At 50.8% G+C, this 21744-nt stretch overlaps 1 protein-coding gene across 7 annotated transcripts in view; it reads left to right on the forward strand.

The window, feature by feature from the left end:
• The window catches only part of LOC140385197 (neurocalcin-delta), a 382792-nt gene that overhangs the window by 241365 nt on the left and 119683 nt on the right, over positions 1–21744 (forward strand). The window contains exon 1 of one of the 7 annotated variants that reach the window (XM_072467090.1): positions 19929–20032. The exons of the other annotated variants lie outside the window; for them this stretch is intronic. The gene's annotated coding sequence lies outside the window, so the exon portion shown is untranslated. Of the gene's footprint in view, positions 1–19928; positions 20033–21744 lie in introns of those variants that run through there. 7 annotated transcript variants of the gene reach the window in all.

A 21744-nucleotide genomic window follows, 5' to 3' on the forward strand; every position in this document is an offset into this window, starting at 1 on the left:
CGCTCCCTTTCTTTACCCTCTTGCTTCCCTTTATGTGCCCTTATGGATATCAGTTCCCCTCTGACCACCGCCTTCAACGCCTCCCAGACCACTCCCACCTGGACCTCTCCGTTGTCATTAAGCTCCAAGTACCTTTCGATACACCCCCTCACCCTTAGACATACCCCCTCATCCGCCAATAAGCCCATATCCATTCTCCAGAGTGGGTGCTGTTCTTTTTCCTCTCCTACCTCCAGGTCTACCCAATGTGGAGCGTGGTCCGAAATGGCTATGGCCGTATACTCCGTCCCTGTCACCTTCGGAAGCAGTGCCCTTCCCAAGACAAAAAAGTCTATCCGTGAGTATACCTTGTGAACATGGGAGAAAAATGAGAACTCCTTACTCCTAGGCCTAATAAATCTCCAGGGGTCTACTCCTCCCATCTGCTCCATAAAGTCCTTGAGCACCCTGGCCGCTGCCGGCCTCCTCCCAGTCCTAGACCTCGACCGGTCCAGCCCTGGATCAAGCACCGTATTGAAGTCTCCCCCCATTACCAACTTTCCCGCCTCCAGGTCCGGGATACGCCCCAACATACGCCTCATAAAATTTGCATCATCCCAGTTCGGGGCGTATACGTTCACCAGAACCACCGCCTCCCCTTGCAATCTGCCACTCACCATCACATATCTACCCCCACTATCCGCCACTATGGTCTTTGCTTCAAACAGTACCCGTTTCCCCACTAAGATAGCCACCCCCCTATTCTTCGCATCCAAACCCGAATGAAACACCTGCCCCACCCATCCTTTACGTAGTCTGACCTGGTCTATCAGTTTCAGGTGCGTCTCTTGCAACATAACCACATCTGCCTTTAACTTCTTTAGGTGTGCGAGTACCCGTGCCCTTTTAATCGGCCCGTTCAGCCCTCTCACGTTCCACGTGATCAGCCGGGTTGGGGGGCTCTTTACCACCCCCCCCCCCCCCCCCCCTTGTCGACTAGCCATCCAATTTTTTGACCCAGCTCCTCACCCGGTTCCCACGTACCTGTATATCCCACCGACGGTGCCCCCCCCCCGTCTCGACCACCCCATCCCATAACAGCTCCCCCTTCTCCTTAGCAGCAGCAACCCAGTTAACCCCCCCCCCTCCGCTAGATCCCCCTCTAGCGTAGTTGCACCCCCCATGTTGCTCCCAGAAGTCAGCGAACTCTGGCTGACCTCGGCTTCCCCCCTTGCCCTCGGCCCCCACTGTGCGAGGCCCCCTCCTTCCTGCGTCCCTGTTCCCGCCACAACCCAACATGGGGAAGAGAGAAAAGTTACAGGATCACAGAATTAACAAATTGAAAAATCAGCCCCCCCCCCCCTTCCCCTTCCTCGCCCCACATAATCACCCCACCACTTTGTCCCAGAAGCTCTTTCTCTCGTCAAACTATTCCAGCTTCTCATCCACAATGAATGTCCACGCCTCTTCTGCCGTCTCAAAGTAGTGGTGCTTCCCTTGGTGTGTGACCCACAGTCTCGCCGGTTGCAACATTCCAAATTGAACCTTTTTGTGAAGCACCGCCTTAGCCCGATTGAAACTTGCCCTCCTTCTCGCCACCTCCGCACTCCAATCCTGGTATAAGCGGATCACCACGTTCTCCCACCTACAGCTCCGAGTTTTCTTCGCCCATCTGAGGACCGTCTCTCTGTCATTGTAGCGGAGAAACCTCACCACTATAGCTCGAGGTATTTCTCCAGCCTTTGTTCTTCGCGCCAGAACTCAATAGGCTCCCTCCACCTCCAAAGGGCCCATCGGGGCCTTCGATCCCATTAGTGAGTGAAGCATCGTGCTCACATATGTCCCGACGTCCGCCCCTTCTGCGCCTTCGGGAAGACCCAGGACTCTTAAATTCTTCCTCCTCGAATTATTCTCCAGTGCTTCCAACCTCTCCACACACCTTTTGTGCTGTGCCTCTTGCGTCTCTGCCTTCACCACCAGGCCCTGTATTTCATCTTCGTTTTCAGCAATCTTTGCCTTCACGACCCAAAGCTCCAGCTCCTGGGTCCTCTGCTCCTCCTTTAGCCCTTCAATCGCCTGTAATATCGGGGCCAACACTTCATTCTTCAACTCCTTCTTCAGCTCTTCCTCACAGCGCCGCAGGAACTCTTGTTGCTCCGGGCCCCATAACAAACGGCCTCCTTCCGACGCCATCTTGCTTCGAGCTTCCCTTCCTTGCTGCTGCTCCAGAGGATCTTCTGCAATCCGGCCGCTATCCTCTCCTTTTTCCATGCGTGTCCGGGGGGGATTCCCTTCTGGTTTACCGCACAGTGTTTTTGGCCGGTTAAATTGCCGTTGGGGCTCCTATCAAGAGCCCAAAAGTCCGTTCCAACGGGAGCTGCCGAAACGTGCGACTCAGCTGGTCATTGCCGCACCCGGAAGTCGGCGCCGCTTTTTACGCCAGTGTGGGGACATAGCCCCATTATTGGAGAATCCCGCCCAATATGATTCAGGTTTACCTCCGGAATTGTGGTGGGATTAGTACTTGTAATACTAGATATCCAGCAAAGATTGGCTTCCCAAGGGAATACCTGGGCTAGATTTTCCTTTTCCTTGTCTGCTAGATGACAAATTACTGTAAATTGTGTGAACGCGGCATGGTCTGTGTGATTCTTGGGCTACAATTGATAGCTTTTAAATCGATGATAAACAGTAATGGGAAGTCAGGTCCTTTTGTAGATTCTATAACCATCTTTTGGCTTAGCTTTGTTTTCAATGATTGAATAATATGACAAGTAAATGTAGTGTTACTACTGAATCTATTATCTTGACAATCCACTGATCTTCGTTCAAAACATGGAGAAGGCCATTCGGCCCTTCAAGCCTGCCATGTCATTAAGTGGGATCATGGCAGATCCTCTACCTCAACGCCATGTTCATACACTCTCCCCACCCACAAACTTTGATTGTAGCTGTGCGTCCTTGCAAAGGTCAGACATTATTTAATTTTCCAGACAGGAGGCTTATGTTTTCACTTTCTGATCGTGTTCAGCAGACCCATGACCTGTGAAAAGCTCCGCAAGTGACAGCAAACCATCACCGTAATGTGACTTTTCACAATGTTGGAAGTAGGTGTTGCATTGCTGAGGCACAGCTCAATTTCTGAATGTTCTGCAGCCCATACAGACACAGGGCTGGATTTAAAGATTGCAACATGACAAGAGCCGATGTAGGAGTAGAGTTCCGGAAGTCAATGAAGTGTTTCAGAGGCTTTTTAAGCTAGCCACAGTTATTAGCATTTAATTTTCCTGTTCCCTGAACACTTAACGAGCAGGCATGATGACAACCCACATGATGTGATTTTTCAACTATGGCATTGAAAGAGACGCTTCAAACATGCAATCTGAAGCAATTTGGAAATATAAACTAAATTGTTTTCATGCAGGGTGACCAATATCTTTATTGTAAACTAACTTTGAAAAAATATATATTTTTAGTTGACATATTCAATTTTATACATAACAATAGAAAATAAAAAACAACCCAAAAGCATCCCCCCCACCAAACCCCCTCTAAACAAAAAGACCCACAACAAAAAAGTATTAAAACTCCATAAGGTCCTCCAGCCACTAGGAGGCACTGAGTGGAGAAGCCGATCTCCACCCCATCAGCACCCACCTTCGAGCAATCAGTGAGGCGAAGGCCAGAACATCAGCCCCCACCCCCGTCTGCAGCTCCAGCAGGTATTGTAAACTAACTCTATTAAGGACAGATCATTAGCACAGTTCCAGGCCTGAAGCCTGGTGACAGCTTGGGCGAGATTCTCCACTCCCGCGCCGGTTGGGAGAATCGCCCGGGCCGCCAAAATTTCCCGGGCCGCCGGTCCGACGCCCTCCCGCGAGGGCGGGAACGGCCCGGTCGAGTTCCGCGGGCCGGAGAATCGCCGGAGACACCCAAAATGACGATTCTCCGTGCCCCCCGCTATTCTCAGGCCCGGATGTGCCGAGCGGCCAGGCCAAAACGGCGGGTCCCACCCGGCGCCGTCCACACCTGGTCGCTGCAGTCGGGAACAGCGCGCGAACGCTGGGGGGGGGCCTGCGGAGGGGGGGGGGGGGGGGAATCCTGCACCAGGGGGTACCTCAAATGTGGGGTGGCCCGTGATCGGTGCCCGCTGATCGTCGGGCCGTCCTCTCTGAAGGAGGACCTCCTTCCTTCCGCGGCCCCGCAAGATCCGTCCACCATCTTCTTGCGGGGCGGACTTAGAGAGGACGGCAACCACGCATGCGCGGATGACGCCCGCTTTGCGGTCCCGGCCGCGTCATGTATGCGGCGCCGCCTTTACGCGGGCGACAAGGCCTGGCGCGTGTAGATGACGCGGCCCCGAGACAAGCCCATTGTCAGGGCCTGAATCGGTCGGGATCGGGGCCGCTTCGCGCCGTCGTGAACCTCGACGGCATTCACGACGGCGCGGCCACTTTGGAGCGAGAGTGGAGAATCCCGCCCCTTATATTTACATGTGATATCTGACCTCTGACTCCCAGCTCAGGTGGCCCAATGAAGTACAGAGAGTACCGTATTATCTCTAATACTGGTGCGCACTACCACAATCACACAAATATCATGACATAAGCCGAGGAAAGGAAGTGGGAGATTGGAGTCCAGGTGGACCAAGGCTGCATCTCAGTCAGTGGCGTCATTAGATGTGGGGGTAGTGAGTACCTAAAGGGTTATACTCTTCCCCAGCGATGGGGCTGGTTTAGCACACAGGGCAAAATAGCTGGCTTTTAAAGCAGACAGTGCAGGCCAGCAGCACGGTTCAATTCCCGTACCGGCCTCCCCAAACAGGTGCCGGAATGTGGCGACTAGGGGCTTTTCACAGAAATTTCATTTGAAAGCTACTTGTGGCAATAAGCGATTTTCATTTAATTTCATTTGGAAGAAGTCGACAAGGGAAAGCAAGATGGTGCAGTTGGAAGTAGCAAAGGGGATCAGGAGCAAGAGAGTGGTGGTTCAGAAACGCTCTCCATGCATTGCTTCTGTACATGCCATTGCTCTTATTCCTAGCTCTCTTTACCAATACAGGGATCAAGATAACCTATCTTCAATCTACTGATTGATTCCCAGTGAATCTTTCATAATGTTTGACAGTGCCTCACAAATCTCCGTCCTTGCTCTTCTTTATGGCAGAGTTCCATAAAATTCCAGTATGTTCAGAACAGAAGGAGTCCATTTGTCCCATGGCATTCGTCCTTGCTCTTTCAAAGGGCAGTGTAGTTACTGCCACTGCCCTGTATTTCATCAGAGCCCTACATATTTTTCTCCTGTGATCACAGCAACACACAGATAGAGATTTAACATGTGACACAGTACCACACAGATAGAGATTTAACATGTGACACAGTACCATACAGATAGAGATTTAACATGTGGCTCACTACCAGACAAGTAGAGATTTAACATGTGGCTCAGTACCAGACAGATAGAGATTTAACATGTGGCTCAGTACCACACAGGTGGGGATTGAACATGTGTCTCAGTACCACACAGATAGAGATTTAACATGTGGCTCAGTACCACACAGATAGAGATTTAACATGTGGCTCAGTACCACACAGATAGAGATTTAACATGTGCCTCAGTACCACACAGATAGAGATTTAACATGTGGCTCAGTACCACACAGATAGGGATTTAACATGTGGCTCAGTACCACACAGATGAGGATTTAACATGTGGCTCAGTACCACACAGATAGAGATTTAACATGTGACTCAGTAACACACAGATGAGGATTTAACATGTGACTCAGTACCAGATAGATGGGGATTTAACATGTGGCTCAGTACCACACAGATAGAGATTTAACAAGTGTCTCAGTACCACACAGATAGAGATTTAACATGTGGCTCAGTACCAGACAGATGGGGATTGAACATGTGACTCAGTACCAGACAGATAGAGATTTAACATGTGGCTCAGTACCAGACAGATGGGGATTGAACATGTGACTCAGTACCACACAGATAGAGATTTAACATGTGGCTCAGTACCAGACAGATGGGGATTGAACATGTGGCTCAGTACCACGCAGATCGGGATTTAACATGTGACTCAGTACCACACAGATAGAGATTTAACATGTGGCTCAGTACCACACAGATAGAGATTTAACATGTGTCTCAGTACCAGACAGATGGGGATTGAACATGTGACTCAGTACCACACAGATAGAGATTTAACATGTGGCTCAGTACCACACAGATAGAGATTTAACATGTGTCTCAGTACCACACAGAGATTTAACATGTGGCTCAGTACCAGACAGATAGAGATTTAACATGTGGCTCAGTACCACACAGATAGAGATTTAACATGTGGCTCAGTACCACACAGATAGAGATTTAACATGTGTCTCAGTACCAGACAGATGGGGATTGAACATGTGACTCAGTACCAGACAGATAGAGATTTAACATGTGGCTCAGTACCACACAGATAAAGATTTAACATGTGGCTCAGTACCAGACAGATGGGGATTTAACATGTGGCTCAGTACCACACAGATAAAGATTTAACATGTGACTCAGTACCAGACAGATGGGGATTTAACATGTGACTCAGTACCACACAGATAGAGATTTAAACATGTGGCTCAGTACCACACAGATTTAACATGTGACTCAGTACCACACGGATGGGGATTTAACATGTGACTCAGTACCATACAGATAGAGATTTAACATGTGGCTCAGTACCACACAGATATAACATGTGACTCAGTACCACACAGATGGGGATTTAACATGTGGCTCAGTACCAGACAGATGGGGATTTAACATGTGTCGCAGTGCCACACAGATAGGGATTTAACATGTGTCTCAGTACCACACATAGAGATTTAACATGTGCCTCAGTACCACACAGATAGAGATTTAACATGTGCCTCAGTACCACACAGGTGGGGATTTAACATGTGTCTCAGTACCACACAGATAGAGATTTAACATGTGACTCAGTACCAGACAGATGGGGATTTAGCATGTGTCTCAGTAGCACACAGATGAGGATTTAACATATGGCTCAGTACCACGCAGATCGGGATTTAACATGTGGCTCAGTACCACAAAGATAGAGATTTAACATGTGGCTCAGTACCAGACAGATGGGGATTGAACATGTGGCTCAGTACCACGCAGATCGGGATTCAACATGTGGCTCAGTACCAGACAGGTGGGGATTTAACATGTGGCTCAGTACCACACAGATAGAGATTTAACATGTGGCTCAGTACCACACAGGTGGGGATTTAACATGTGCCTCAGTACCACACAGATAGAGATTTAACATGTGGCTCAGTACCAGACAGATAGAGATTTAACATGTGGCTCAGTAACACACAGATAGAGATTTAACATGTGTCTCAGTACCACACAGATAGAGATTTAACATGTGGCGCAGTACCACACAGATAGAGATTTAACATGTGACTCAGTACCACACAGATAGAGATTTAACACGTGGCTCAGTACCACACAGATAGAGATTTAACATGTGGCTCAGTACCAGACAGATGGGGATTTAACATGTGACTCAGTACCACACAGATAGAGATTTAACATGTGTCTCAGTAGCACACAGATAGAGATTTAACATGTGGCGCAGTACCACACAGATAGAGATTTAACATGTGACTCAGTACCACACAGATAGAGATTTAACACGTGGCTCAGTACCACACAGATAGAGATTTAACATGTGGCTCAGTACCAGACAGATGGGGATTTAACATGTGACTCAGTACCACACAGATAGAGATTTAACATGTGGCTCAGTACCAGACAGATGGGGATTGAACATGTGGCTCAGTATCACACAGATGGGGATTTAACATGTGGCTCAGTACCACACAGATGGGGATTTAACATGTGGCTCAGTACCACACAGATAGAGATTTAACATGTGGCTCAGTACCACACAGATAGAGATTTAACATGTGCCTCAGTACCACACAGATAGAGATTTAACATGTGACTCAGTACCACACAGATAGAGATTTAACATGTGGCTCAGTACCACACAGATAGAGATTTAACATGTGGCTCAGTACCAGACAGATGGGGATTGAACATGTGACTCAGTACCACACAGATAGAGATTTAACATGTGGCTCAGTACCACACAGATAGAAATTTAACATGTGGCTCAGTACCACACAGATAGAGATTTAACATGTGACTCAGTACCACACAGATAGAGATTTAACATGTGGCTCAGTACCACACAGATAGAGATTTAACATGTGGCTCAGTACCAGACAGATGGGGATTGAACATGTGACTCAGTACCACACAGATAGAGATTTAACATGTGGCTCAGTACCACACAGATAGAAATTTAACATGTGGCTCAGTGCCAGACAGATAGAGATTTAACATGTGCCTCAGTACCACACAGATAGAGATTTAACATGTGGCTCAGTACCACACAGATAGAGATTTAACATGTGACTCAGTACCACACAGATAGAGATTTAACATGTGGCTCAGTACCACACAGATAGAGATATAACATGTGGCTCAGTACCAGACAGATGGGGATTGAACATGTGACTCAGTACCACACAGATAGAGATTTAACATGTGGCTCAGTACCACACAGATAGAAATTTAACATGTGGCTCAGTGCCAGACAGATAGAGATTTAACATGTGCCTCAGTACCACACCGATAGAGATTTAACATGTGGCTCAGTACCAGACAAATAGAGATTTAACATGTGGCTCAGTACCAGACAGATAAACATTTAACATGTGTGTCAGTACCACACTGTCATGATATTCAGGTAAACATCATAGCACATACATACTGATGGACAGATCAACGGACCAATCAACACACACACAACCCCACAGCCAATCACAGGCAAGAGCATACACAGTACAAAACAGGGGAGACAACACTTCCGGAGCATTCCAGCAGGAGACAGCTCAGGGCACAGAGCTCACAGCAAGCCACTCAGACATCCACCATGTGCTGAGTGCCACTACAGGATAGTATTAGGAATAGGTCCACAGATTCTAGGGTTATGATCGCACCTCAGTCAACAGTTTACCACTGTAAATAAATGTTAGCAATGAAACCTAGTTGTACCATTCGCAACCGTGTTGGTTGGTCTGTGTCGCAGAGTACCCAACACATCACACACAGGTGGGGATTTAACATGTGTCTCAGTACCACACAGGTGGGGATTTAACACGTGTCTCAGTACCACACAGATAGAGATTTAACATGTGGCTCAGTGCCACGCAAATAGAGATTTAACATGTGGCTCAGTACCACACAGATAGAGATTTAACATGTGGCTTAGTTCCACACAGACAGGAATGAGGTCTAGGGGCATAGTGGGTAGCGCACCAAACATGCACACCATGAGGTCTGATTTTCCACTGATCAGCTAGGGCTTTTCTCTATTTTTAGTTGGGTCTTTGTAAGGGAAGGAATGATTTTGATGGATTAATTTGTTGGATCACCTGCTATTTGAGCACATAGCATCTGCACCCATCACAACACAATGGACGATCATGCAACACTTGTTTTTTTAATAACACGTGATGTAGTGTCCAGTTGAAATATTTAACACCCTAGCCCTTTCGTGCCAATGCTGATTATGCAAGTTTGAGGAATAAATGTGTCCCCATTAAACGCCTCCCTTCCCCTGAAAGCACTGACCGATATAAGGTTATTATTTCAGTTATCTCTAGTACCTTGCCGCGGAATAGGAACTCTGGTTGATTTTTTTGTCACCCTTGTCTGGCCCACAGTCATTGAGGCAAATCGTAGCATTCTCAGCTGAGACCAGGGCACGGACCCCCTTGTCTGTGTCAGTGCTGCACTGGATGGTGCATGCTGAACACATTTGGACTTGTATTATCAGTATTGCTGAGCCTTGAAATCAAATAGCAGTATCTCTAATGACAATTAGTCCAGGACAATCATATTGGAGTGAGAGGAGAGGATTGCTGCTCATTTGAAATATACCTTAACATTTAATTACTCAGATGGCACTGCAATGATTTCACGGCAATCCCCTTTGTTGAGAACCTTCTAAGATCTCAGAAATCACACCCGGTATGCCAGCAATTGGAAGACACCTGTTTAAAGGAAGCAATGACTTTAACTGTCTACAGTTGAGAACACAGGTAGATAAGCATTTGATGAATAAAAGTCACGTATCAACTGGTAAAACTATAGTTGCCAGAGCATTTCTTGTTGTTGTTGCAAAATGAGCTGCTGGTATTCTTTTGGATCAAGGTGTTTCAGATTTTCTTGGTGAGATGGCACGGTGGTTAGCACTGCTACCTCACGGCATTAGAGACCCGAGTTCAGTTCCAACCTCTGATGTCTGTGTGGAGTTTGCACGTTCTCCCCCTCTCTGTGTGGGTTTCCTCCGGGTGCTCCGGTTTCCTCCCACAGACCAAAGATGTGCGGGTTAGATGGATTGGCCCTGATAAATTGCCCCTAGGTGGGGTTGCAGCGATAGGGTAGGCGATTGGGACTTGGGAGGGTGCTCTATCAGAGGGTCGGTGCAGACCCAATGGGCCGAATGGCCTTCTTCTGCACTGTAGGGATTCTACGAGTTTCTAAACCCTTAAAGAGGACGCTAGTAGCTTTTTATTTTACAAGATAACGAGTTGGGAAAAAAGTTGGTCAGTTCTAAAATTGTTCCATAGAAGACCTCCAATCGAGAAGGAGGCCATTCGGCCCATTGAGTCTGCACCCACCCTCAATTTTAACATTTCATGTAAAAATACATGGGGCTGGATTCTCTGATTCTCAGGCTATGTCCTGATGGCGGCGTGGGAACGGTGGCCTTTTATGACCAAAGATTTGGCGCAAAACGGCCACCGACCCTCTGTATTGCTGGGGGCTAGCAGGAAGGCAGCATAGAGTACCCGGCTCTAGCGCCATGCAACATGGCGCCGGCCGCATGCGGACCCGACCTGCAATATAGTGCCCTCCCCCTTTTGGCCGGCTCGCGAGCCCTGGACCACTCCCCAACCGTGCCCCCAGCCCCTACCAAAATCCCCTTTCCCGCGGATCGGGTCTCCCCCTACTGTGGCGGTGCTGTACTGAGTCCCCAGCCACCATGCCGAGTTCCCGGCAAGTAATACCAGGAGAGACCTACGCCGTCGGGAACTCGGCCGGCCGACCTGAGGCCCTCGATACGGCGTGCGTCGTACTCCTGGAGTACGCCGCTTTGGAGGGGGGGGGGCGGAGCATCGCAAAAGCGGCGCCGCCCCGATTCCGTCGGAAACGGGGATTCTGCGGCCGATCGCCGAAGATGATTTCACCGACGGCGACCGGAGAACCCCACCCATTGGCTAATATCATTGCTATAGCGGAGAGAGGAGTTTTTGGATAAATGTTATCGAGCAGCAATATTGAACCCAATGTGATTGTCAAACTTATAATCTAAAACTAATGATGCCTCACTGAACTCCAACTTTGCCAGCCTTGTTAGTACTCCTTCACTAACATTATGGAGCATGAAGGATAACGCTGCTTGCTTTGAGAAACTGACTGCATTAAACCCGCAACCGCCCCACGCCAGCTCTCACAAGGAGATGACAGAAGATGCTCGGTTGTGGTGTGTTTCTCTCTGCACAGCACAATGGTCTGCATCAATCATCGCTATAAAATGGAGACTGTTAATCATATTCCCGTTGGAGCCTTACCGAAGGGAATCCTTATTTATGCAGCAGAATTGAACAAGATAATGCTGCAGAAATGTGTTTTTGCTGTGGGCGAGAGAGAGAGAGAACGCGTCTCACGCTCCTTAGAACTGCAACTTTGAGGTAATTTTAATGTTCTTAATCATCCCTTAAATAGTTCCCTTTGGACTCTCTTCAGATGGAATTTGAATTTGGCCAACCCACAGAGACATGCAGCCGAATCCAAGCTTCCGTCTGCAGGAGTTGGAATTTCTTTTCTGATGGGTTTGAGTCACGATTGCCAGGGCAACGCTCGTGCTGGGTTAGCACAATTTTGCTTCATCGCTTCCCGTGTGACCGCCACTTTGATTTAAAGGATGGGGTTGGTGGGGGGGGGGGTGTTTGGAAGGGGAGGGACTCCTCAATAATTGTGCAATATTAACCAAGAGGAGAAGAATTGCTGCAGTGCAGAAGGTGACCATTCAGCCCATCATGACTGCACTGTCTCTCCGACTGAACAATTCAGTTAGTGCCATCCTCCTGCCTTCACCCCATAACCTGCACATTCCTCCTTTTTGGGATAACAGTTTGATTCCCTTTTGAATGCTGCGGATGAACCGGTCTCCATAACGCTTGGGCAGTGCACTCCAGACCTTAAATCACTGGCAGAGTGAATAAAAGTTTCCGTCCGTCGCTTTGGCTTCTTTTGCCAATTACTTTAAACCTGTGCCCTCTTGTTCTCGATCCATTCACGAGAGGGGAAATGTATCTCCCTGTCTGTTCCGTCCAGAATCCCCATGATTTTGAATAGCTCTATCCAATCTCCTCCCAGCCACCTCCTCTTTGAGAGAAGCGGTCCTAACCGGTCAAAATGGCGCTCCCATCTGCGAGGAACCTTTCCTGCTTCCGCTTGCCACTAGGAAATCCCTCTAAATGCTGGCTCGGTGGAGAGAGTCTCCCGCGGCCTAAACAAACCCGGCGTAGGGCCGTTGAATAGCAAGGTGCAGCGCCGTGAAGCACCCTGCTAAATGCGCCATCAGTGGTCTTTAACTGAAGTCTGTTGAATCGTGCCCATGTTCTTTTAGACCACAAGACCATAAGACATAGGAGCCGAATTAGGCCACTTGGCCCATCAAGTCTGCTCCGCCATTCAATCATGGCTGATATTTTTCTCATCCCCATTCTCCTGCCTTCTCCCCATAACCCCTGATCCTCTTATTAATCAAGAACCTATCTATCTCTGTCTTAAAGACACTCAGTGATTTGGCCTCCACAGCCTTCTGTGGCAAAGAGTTCCACAGATTCACCACCCTCTGGCTGAGGAAATCCCTCCTCATCTCTGAGTTAAAGGATCGTCCCTTTAGTCTGAGATTGTGCCTGCCATCCTCCTCACAGTTCAAAGTTTCGTACCATCTGCAAACCTGCCGAGAGGCTTTATGTTCGCCGTCAGAAATATAGCCCGGATTCAACAGGCTGTATCTCTGTAACTAATTATCCTTACAAGCTTTCGCGATGTATATATTTTGAAAGGATTTCTGTTTAATGTTTCTAACTATTTCTAACAATGGAAAGAAATGCACAGGAAGCTGCTCCAGCCTTTCTGCGAGCAAGGGTGACCGGAAAACAACAAAGTCATTTACCTTAGCGTAAATCATGCAGCAATTCTTGTCAAGGTGTGGACAGTAAAAGGCTATTAGCTTCATCTAACTGTCGGTGAACAGATTTGAATAGCAGACCAACCCACATTCCTGAGTTTCACAGCTGACGGCATAGTAGATACAGCATGTGAAAGAGTTAAAAGGGACTACCTCAGGAGGCTGCTGAACTAACCCCTTTATCTGGTAGTTCCGACCAAACTGAGCCAGTATGAGGCGTGAATGGGTGCCTGAGCAAAATCCCTTTGACTAGTTTAATCAAAGGGTTTTGTTTCAGCTTTGATTCAGGTCTGGCACAGTTGAGTGCTTGTTTGATGGGAGCCAGCAGACAAAAGCTGCGGCTCGATTGCTGCCGAGTGAGCGGTTTCCCATTAAAAGCTGCTAATGAATCACATTTTCAGGAGGAAAAAAAAAGCCTCTGAACCTCTGGCTCGCTTTATTTCACAAGCCATAGCAGTTTGGTAAACTTGCAAATAAAAAATGAAATGAAAATCGCTTACTGGCACAAGTAGGCTTCAAATGAAGCTACTGTGAAAAGCCCCTAGTCGCCTGTTCGGGGAGGCCGGTACGGGGAAAAAAATGTCTGGAAGCTCGGCTGCATTGGGGGAAAGAATTAGTCGGCACGCAAGATTAGTTTGCGTTGATCAGAGGGTCGTTAGAAGTAGCATGTTGGCCATTCATTTGTGAGTGGGAGGATTTTTTCCTTGTAATCTTCCCCCAAATTCTGGGCCGTTTTGATTGGGCCATTTTCTGTTGATAAGGGCAAAGGGCGAGAGACCATTCGAGTAGGACCAAGCTGCGATAAAGAACCTTGTCCTTGGGCCGATGCTGCATCGGGATGAATTCGGTTAAACAACAGATTTTGGTGCGGGGGTTGGGCAGCGGCGGGGGGGGGGGGGGGGGGGGGGGGGGGGTCACGTGAAGCGAGCACAGGAACACTCGAGTTTTCGCGAGCTCTGGCTCTGCTCATCTTTTAATCCGTCATTGCATAATAATAATAATAATACTTGTATTCTCTTGGGCTCCATGGCTTGTGCCATGTCCCTAGAAGTTCCTGATTGGTCTTTTTGCGAGAAAGAGCTGAGATAAGGTGCTGAATTCCTTGTTTGTACGTGGCGGTCGGAGTGGGCCGAGGTTGGGCCCAGTGGCGCAGCTGCTGACGAGCAGGCTGTCGCCTTGGCGATGCTGTGTGCATCGGATGATGGCCGCCTTCGAAGATGTTGCCCTGACTGTGAATTCCGGCTCTGCGGTGCAGGTCATTAGAGCTCATTTCGAGGGATTGCAGGATACCTTTAGAAAAGCGGCAAAGGTTGCATGACAGGGTACCTGCACTCGGAAGAGCGCTGTCCCTGGTTAGGGGCTGCCTTTGCGTCATCACCATCCTGCTGCATGGTGTGTCCTTATCCTGGCGGTTTCGGGACATGGGAGTTGGGTGGGGTGCCCCCCGAGTCCGGAGCCAGGTGAGGGATGGGAGATGAATTCCCGATTGAGTTCAAGAATTGGCTGCCATGCTTTGGTAATCTTGGGCGTCATTCTCCGACCCCCCGCCGGGTCGGAGAATGGCCGTTGGCCGCCGTGAATCCCGCCCCCGCCGAAGTCTCCGGTACCGGCGATTGGGCGGGGGCGGGAATCGGGCCGCGCCGGTTGGCGGGACCCCTCGCTCAATTCTCCGGCCCGGATGGGCCGAAGACCCTCCCAGAAATTGCCTGCCCCACCGGCGTAAATTAAACCTGGTATTTACTGGCGGGACCAGGCGGCGTGGGCGGGCTGGGGGGGCCGCAGGGCGATCTGACCCCGGGGGGTGCCCCCACAGTGGCCTGGCCCGCGATCGGGGCCCACCGATCCGCGGGCGGGCCTGTGCCATGGGGGCACTCTTTCCCTTCCGCCTCCGCCACGGTCTCCACCATGGCGGAGGCGGAAGTGACTCTCCCCACTGCGCATGCGCGGGAAACTTTCAGTGGCCGCTGACGCTCCCGCGCATGCGCCGCATTTCCGCGCCAGCTGGTGGGGCAACAAACGCCGTTTCCGCCAGCTGGCGGGGCGGAAATCCCTCCGGCGCCGGCCTAGCCCCTCAATGTTGGGGCTAGGCCGCCAAAGATGTGGAGCATTCTGCACCTTTGGGGCGGCGCGATGCCCGTCTGATTGGCGCCGATTTGGGCGCCAGTCGGCGGACATCGCGCCGTTGGGGGAGAATTTCGCCCCTTGTTTTGGAGGCTGAGTGCATCGGATTCGATGGCGCACAGTGTATCCTATTTGCGAGGCCAGGGGTCAGTAGGGCCCTCCCATCTCTGGTCCCATGTTGTCCCATTCTCGATGCTCATAATGAGGGGCTGGAGGTATCTGAGGGGGTTGCATCATTCCCCCCAACGGAGGCCTAGGCTGTGGACCACCTGGGCGTCAGAGACGCTGCATGGTGGAAGTGATGGTGTCTCGTGCTTCAATCGATAGAACCCTGGAGAGATCCTGGAAGAGTCCTCATTGATCCTGCTTTATCCTTTACCTTCTCGTGCGACTTGGATGATGTCTTTATTCTGCAATTTACCCTGTGGTTCTTCTATAATCTTAAACGTTACTCCCTTGTTGATCATGTTGTTGACTTTTTAATAGCTGCCTTTTTTTCCCAGAGTGCAAAACATGAGTGTGAAGAAGGTCTGTGCAGTTGATTATCCTTATTCTGTTATCCTGCGTTAGTAAGATCATTTTGTGTCAATTATGGGAAGTGTGATTTGTACTCCGTTTTACTTCTTTTGGTTATTGTGCCTTAGAATCTTTATGGTTGGGGGAAGGGAGGTCTTTTAGTCACCCCCTGTCTGGTTTATGAAGGCAATGAGTGGAGCTGGAGTGGGGTGAAGGGTGGGTGGATATAATTGCTAAGATCCTCACCGAGGTTGAGAATAGCTCCCGCAGTTACAGCTAATCCGTTTCGGGTTTTTCTCTTGAACTTGTATGGGGGCCATTCTCCGTTATGGAGGCCAAGTGTTCGCGCTGTCGTGAACGCCGTCGCCTTTCACGCCGGCGCAAACAGGGCCCGGACACGCCCTATTCTGGCCCCCACAGGGGGCCAGCACGGCGCTGGAGCGGTTCACGTCGCTCCAGCGTCCGCCGCGCCTGCACAGTTGGGCCGCGCCATCCTGCGCATGCGCGGGGAACGTCTTATGCACGCCGGCCCCGCACCAATATGGAGCCGGTGTTCTGGGGCCGCGCGTGGTAGAAGGTAGGCCCGGGGGAGGGGGGGGGAGAGGCCGGCCCGCCGATCGGTGGGCCCCGATCGCGGGCCAGACCCCATCGGAGGCCACCCACCCCCACAGGCCGCCACCCCCCGCCCCACAGGTCACCTCCCCAGCGCTCCCGCAATGTTCCCGCCGGCGCCGTCCACCCCTGGTCGCTACCGGCGGGAACCTTTCGTGTCGTAGCGCCCGCTCGGCCCATCCGGCCGGAGAATCGCCGCTCGCTGGCTCTCCGAGCGGCCCGGTGCGAATCGCGCGCCGCTGGTTTCAGTGGGGGTGGCAGAATCGCGTGCTGGGGTCGGGGTGGCGTGGCGCGATTCGCGCGGTGCCCGGTGATTCTCCCGCCTGGCAAGGGGGGGGGGAGAATAGCGCCCTATATTTTCTTGTTTTTTGATGTTCTTTGAATTAAGAATCCGTGACTTCATCCTTCTTTAGCCTGGGCAGAGTTTGTAACCATGGGAAGATTCCATTCCTTCTGGCTCCATCTTAAGGTTGAGTTTTCCCTTCCCTCTGGTTGGGTTTCTCTTCATGTTCCTCCCCTGGGCTACAGTGCCAGTTGTGTTGTTGAGGAGGGAGGTTGCTATGGTGCCCTTTCTGCGACAGTGGTCACTTTGAATTTGGCTGGGTGTCCCCTCTCTGGGGGTTCCCTTCTTCTCTTCATTCAGGTCAGCATTGTGTTGGTTTATATCGTGATTTGGCCCCGTAGTTTGGGATGGGGGCTTACTGTATTTGTGCCTGGGACGAGCGAATTGACATTCCCTCCCAGGGTGCCTAATTATTGGGCAGCTTGTCGATTCTTCTTCTTGGGCAGGAGTCCCCCCCCCAGCCCCCAACACCTGGGGTTTCCATGTATGTTATTTGGTTTTTGCAAGGGTGGGTATGATGAATCCGTTCCTGGCTCCTAATGGGTGCAGGCGGTCTGGAATCCAGAACGAGAAGGCTGTGTTGGGTCATTGGTGCCATTGTTGCTACTTGAGTTGTGGGGGAAGTATGTGGTTGCGCACCTGATCATGGCACGGGAGGTTAATCCTGATTTCCCGTGATGATCGCGAGGCTGTGCGCCGTGAGAGGGTGTGCGTCATTTTGTCATGTTTTTACAGTCCAATCCTGTTTCTCCCTCGGTGTCTGGTAGGATGATGGGTCATCCAGTTCTGTCTAACGAGTGCATTGAACCAGTTCTGATGTTGTTCTCCTGTTCTATTCTGTGCTCGTGTAAATTTAGCCTTTCCTTGCTTATGGTGATGTATTATTTTGTAGCTTTGTTGCTTTATTTTATAAAATGTAAAATTGCAATAAACACACTTTAAAGAAGCAACAGGTTTCATCGAGAGCTGAAATACCATGGGCGGGGTTCTCCACTCCCGCGGCGAAGTGCCCACGCCGTCGTGAACGCTGTCGAGGTTCACGACGGCGCGAAACGGCCCCGATCCCGACCGATTCAGGGCCCGATAATGGGCTAGGATCGGGGCCGCGTCATCTACACGCGCCAGGCCTTGTCGCCGCGTAAAGGCGGCGCCGCATACATGACGCAGGCCGGCGCCGCATAACTGGCATCACCTGCGCTTGCGTGGTTGCCGTCCTCTCCAAGTCCGCCCCGCAAGAAGATGGGGGACGGATCTTGCGGGGCCGCGGAAGGAAGGAGGTCCTCCTTCAGAGAGGACGGCCCGACGATCGGTGGGCACCGATCACGGGCGGCCCCACATTTGAGGTACCTCCCGGTGCAGGATCCCCCCTCTCCCCCACCGCAGGCCGCCCCCCCCCCCCCCCCCCCCCCCCAGCGTTCCCACGCTGTTCCCGACGGCAGCGACCAGGTGTGGACGGCGCCGGGGGGAACCCGCCGTTTTGGCCTGGCCGCTCGGCCCATCCGGGCCTGAGAATAGCGGGGGTGCCGGAGAATCGCCATTTTGGGTGTCTCCGGCGATTCTCCGGCCCGCGGAACTCGACAGGGCCGTTCCCGCCGCTTGGGAGAATCGCGGGAGGGCGTCGGACCGGCATCGCGGGAAATTTTGGCGGCCCAGGCGATTCTCCCAACCGGTCCGGGAGTGCAGAATCTCGCCCCAAGCATCAGATGCACTTCAACTTGGATTTATTTTTGAACTTGCTTTAAAATTTGTATGTGTTATAGTGTATATAAATAGATTATTGATCTACATTTTTCAGGACTGATGTGATGCCAAATATCCTACTTGAAGTGGGTTCGATCAGCCTCAACTCAGACTTTGGTCGGAGTAATTCTACACACCCTGTAGCCCAAATTAAGAAAATAAAGTGCTTGCATTTATAAAGCACCTCAGGATATCCCTTAGAATATTCCAAAGGGCTTGACACAGCAGTGAATACTTCTGAATTAATTGTTGCTACAATCTATCCTGAATATGGTATGAAAATATTAGCCTCATTCAGGGAAACCTCAAACATGGCTATAATGGGAATGGGAATATCATCAATTAAGTCATGTAATATGTGATGCTGTTCTGCGGGCATGGCAAAGCCACATTTTTGAGGTAGAAGGTACAGTTTTACTCTACTCCATGTAATTCCCAGAATGTATGGAGAGAGAAACAGAATTAATGTTTCAAGTCTATAAAACCTTTCTACAGAACTAAAAAAGGATAGATATGTGGGGTCACGCCGCCCCTGACTCGGGACGTGATGCAGATGGTAAATCTCTCGAGTTTCCCGTCTCCCTACGCCTCGCGGGATCTAATGGGCTCTCACGAGATGTCGCAATCTGGATCCTGCACACAAGGCGGGGCTTAAATTTGCATATTTAAGTGTGCAGTTAGGCCCAGGTGATTGGAGGCCGCCGGGTGGCCGGTTTCTGGGCAGGGTGTCACCCTGGCACATTGACACTGCCACCCAGGCAACCTTGGAGTTGCATTTGGGCAGGAACAGAATCCCTTTCGATACCGGGGTCATAGCGCCGGGAATCACCGCGCTAAACCCGCCCACGACAGGACCCTGTTTTCTTTGTTAAATCGCGGCTGTGATGAATTATATACTTGGAGAGGGGAGTGGGCAAAATGGAAAATCAATGATAGGCTGGAGGCCTGTTGATTTTTTGGTGGTTCCAAAATGGAATCTGGTGGCTGGACGCAAATCTAGTTCAATGGAATGGAACAAGGGTTTATCGGTGACAAGTGAAGGTAAACTATACACGGGCACAATTCCATACATTTTGTTGGAGTAATGTATGCCCCGAACATGCTTTGGGGAAATGTGCCTGTCCCGTCCCTGTCCCTGTATATTAAAGCAACTCTACTGTTAGCGCTGAGCTGCTGTTGAACAAAATAAATCATTAATCTGCTCGGAGGCTGGAGAAATACTCTGAGAGCCGGCTGGCTAAACATTTACATTAAGTATTATAAATTTGTAACTTGTCACCTGGAAAGGTTCTTCAGCAAAATGCTGCAGCTGGTAATTACAGTTCGAGAAGCCGAGCACCACTCCATTGCTTTGCAAGTATAGGCCGCTGACGAGTGGTAAGTGCCTGCTCTCACAGACGTAGATCATTTTTGGTCGGCTGAGAAAGATGTCTTTGTTTAGATACCATATCCAAATGAGAAAGGGACACAATACTGTCGTGAAAACATGATTGCAGTGCGAATTTATATCTCCATTGAAAGTTCTGCTCACTGGGAAATCTGTGATCAGTGAGCAGCAAAGCAACTAAGTAGATTGCATTTATATAGTGCCTATCTCTCTAGAATATGGGTGGGATTCTCCGATTCCCCAACCGGGTGTTCTCGGCGGCGTGCCGTTCGCTGGCAGCGGGATTCTTTTCTCCCGCCGCTTGTCAATGGGATTTCCCATTGAAGCCGCCCTTCGCTGCCAGGAACCGTGCGGGCAGGAGTGCGCTGCCAACGGGTAAAAGTGAATCACAACAACCGCAGAGTTCAAGCCCACGTTCTCCCGCCAGAGATCAGTGGCCTCTGGTTTGCGCTCGCGGGGGAAGCGGGAATCCAGGGGCGATTCACTCTCCCTTGTCGTGCGAATGAATGCATGGCGGAGATTCCGTCGCAAATCCTGCAATTGAGCCGCCAATTTTGAGCGGACGGCCCAAGAGTGAGATCCAGCAGCTGGCCCACCCGCCAGGGGATTGTCTGGGTCACCCTCCCGCCCCACTGTACGAGGGTGACTCGACCCCCCCCCCCCCACTGACCCCATCATTACAGAGACCTACGCTAGAGAACCCCACCAGAAACCCCCCATTACAGAGATCCTCACCAGAGACACCCCCCATAAGAGAGACCCCTCATCGGAGGCCCACCATAAGAGAGATTCCCACCAGAAACCCCCCCCCCCCTTCATTACAGAGACCCCTGCCTGGAGCCCCCCCAAAGAGAGTGCCCCACCAGAGATCCCCACCATAAGAGAGAACCCCCCCATCACTGACCACTGATTGAACACCCCCTATAAGAGAGATCTATGCCTGAAAGCACCCCATTACAGAGAGCCCCGTCTGGAAGCCCTCATTACAGAGCCCCTGTTTGCAAGCCCCCATTACAGAGCCCCCCCGTCTGGAAGCCCCCATTACAGAGTCCCCCCCATCTGGAAGCCCCCATTACAGAGAGCCCTGTCTGGAAGCCCCCATTACAGAGTCCCCCCCTGTCTGGAAGCCCCCATTACAGAGCCCCCGTCTGGAAGCCCCCATTACAGAGAGCCCCATCTGGAAGCCCCCATTACAGAGAGCCCTGTCTGGAAGCCCTCATTACAGAGTCTCCCAGTCTGGAAGCCCCCATTACAGAGCCCCCCAGTCTGGAAGCCCCCATTACAGAGAGCCCTGTCTGGAAGCCCCCATTACAGAGAGCCCTGTCTGGAAGCCCCCATTACAGAGAGCCCTGTCTGGAAGCCCCCATTACAGAGAGCCCTGTCTGGAAGCCCTCATTACAGAGTCCCCCAGTCTGGAAGCCCCCATTACAGAGCCCCCCAGTCTGGATGCCCCCATTACAGAGCCCCCCAGTCTGGAAGCCCCCATTACAGAGAGCCCTGTCTGGAAGCCCCCATTACAGAGAGCCCTGTCTGGAAGCCCTCATTACAGAGTCCCCCAGTCTGGAAGCCCCCATTACAGAGCCCCCAGTCTGGAAGCCCCCATTACAGAGAGCCCTGTCTGGAAGCCCCCATTACAGAGAGCCCTGTCTGGAAGCCCCCAATACAGAGAGCCCTGTCTTGAAGCCCCCATTACAGAGTCCCC

The sequence above is a fragment of the Scyliorhinus torazame genome, chromosome 11, assembly GCF_047496885.1.
Source record: "Scyliorhinus torazame isolate Kashiwa2021f chromosome 11, sScyTor2.1, whole genome shotgun sequence".
NCBI lineage: Eukaryota > Metazoa > Chordata > Chondrichthyes > Carcharhiniformes > Scyliorhinidae > Scyliorhinus > Scyliorhinus torazame.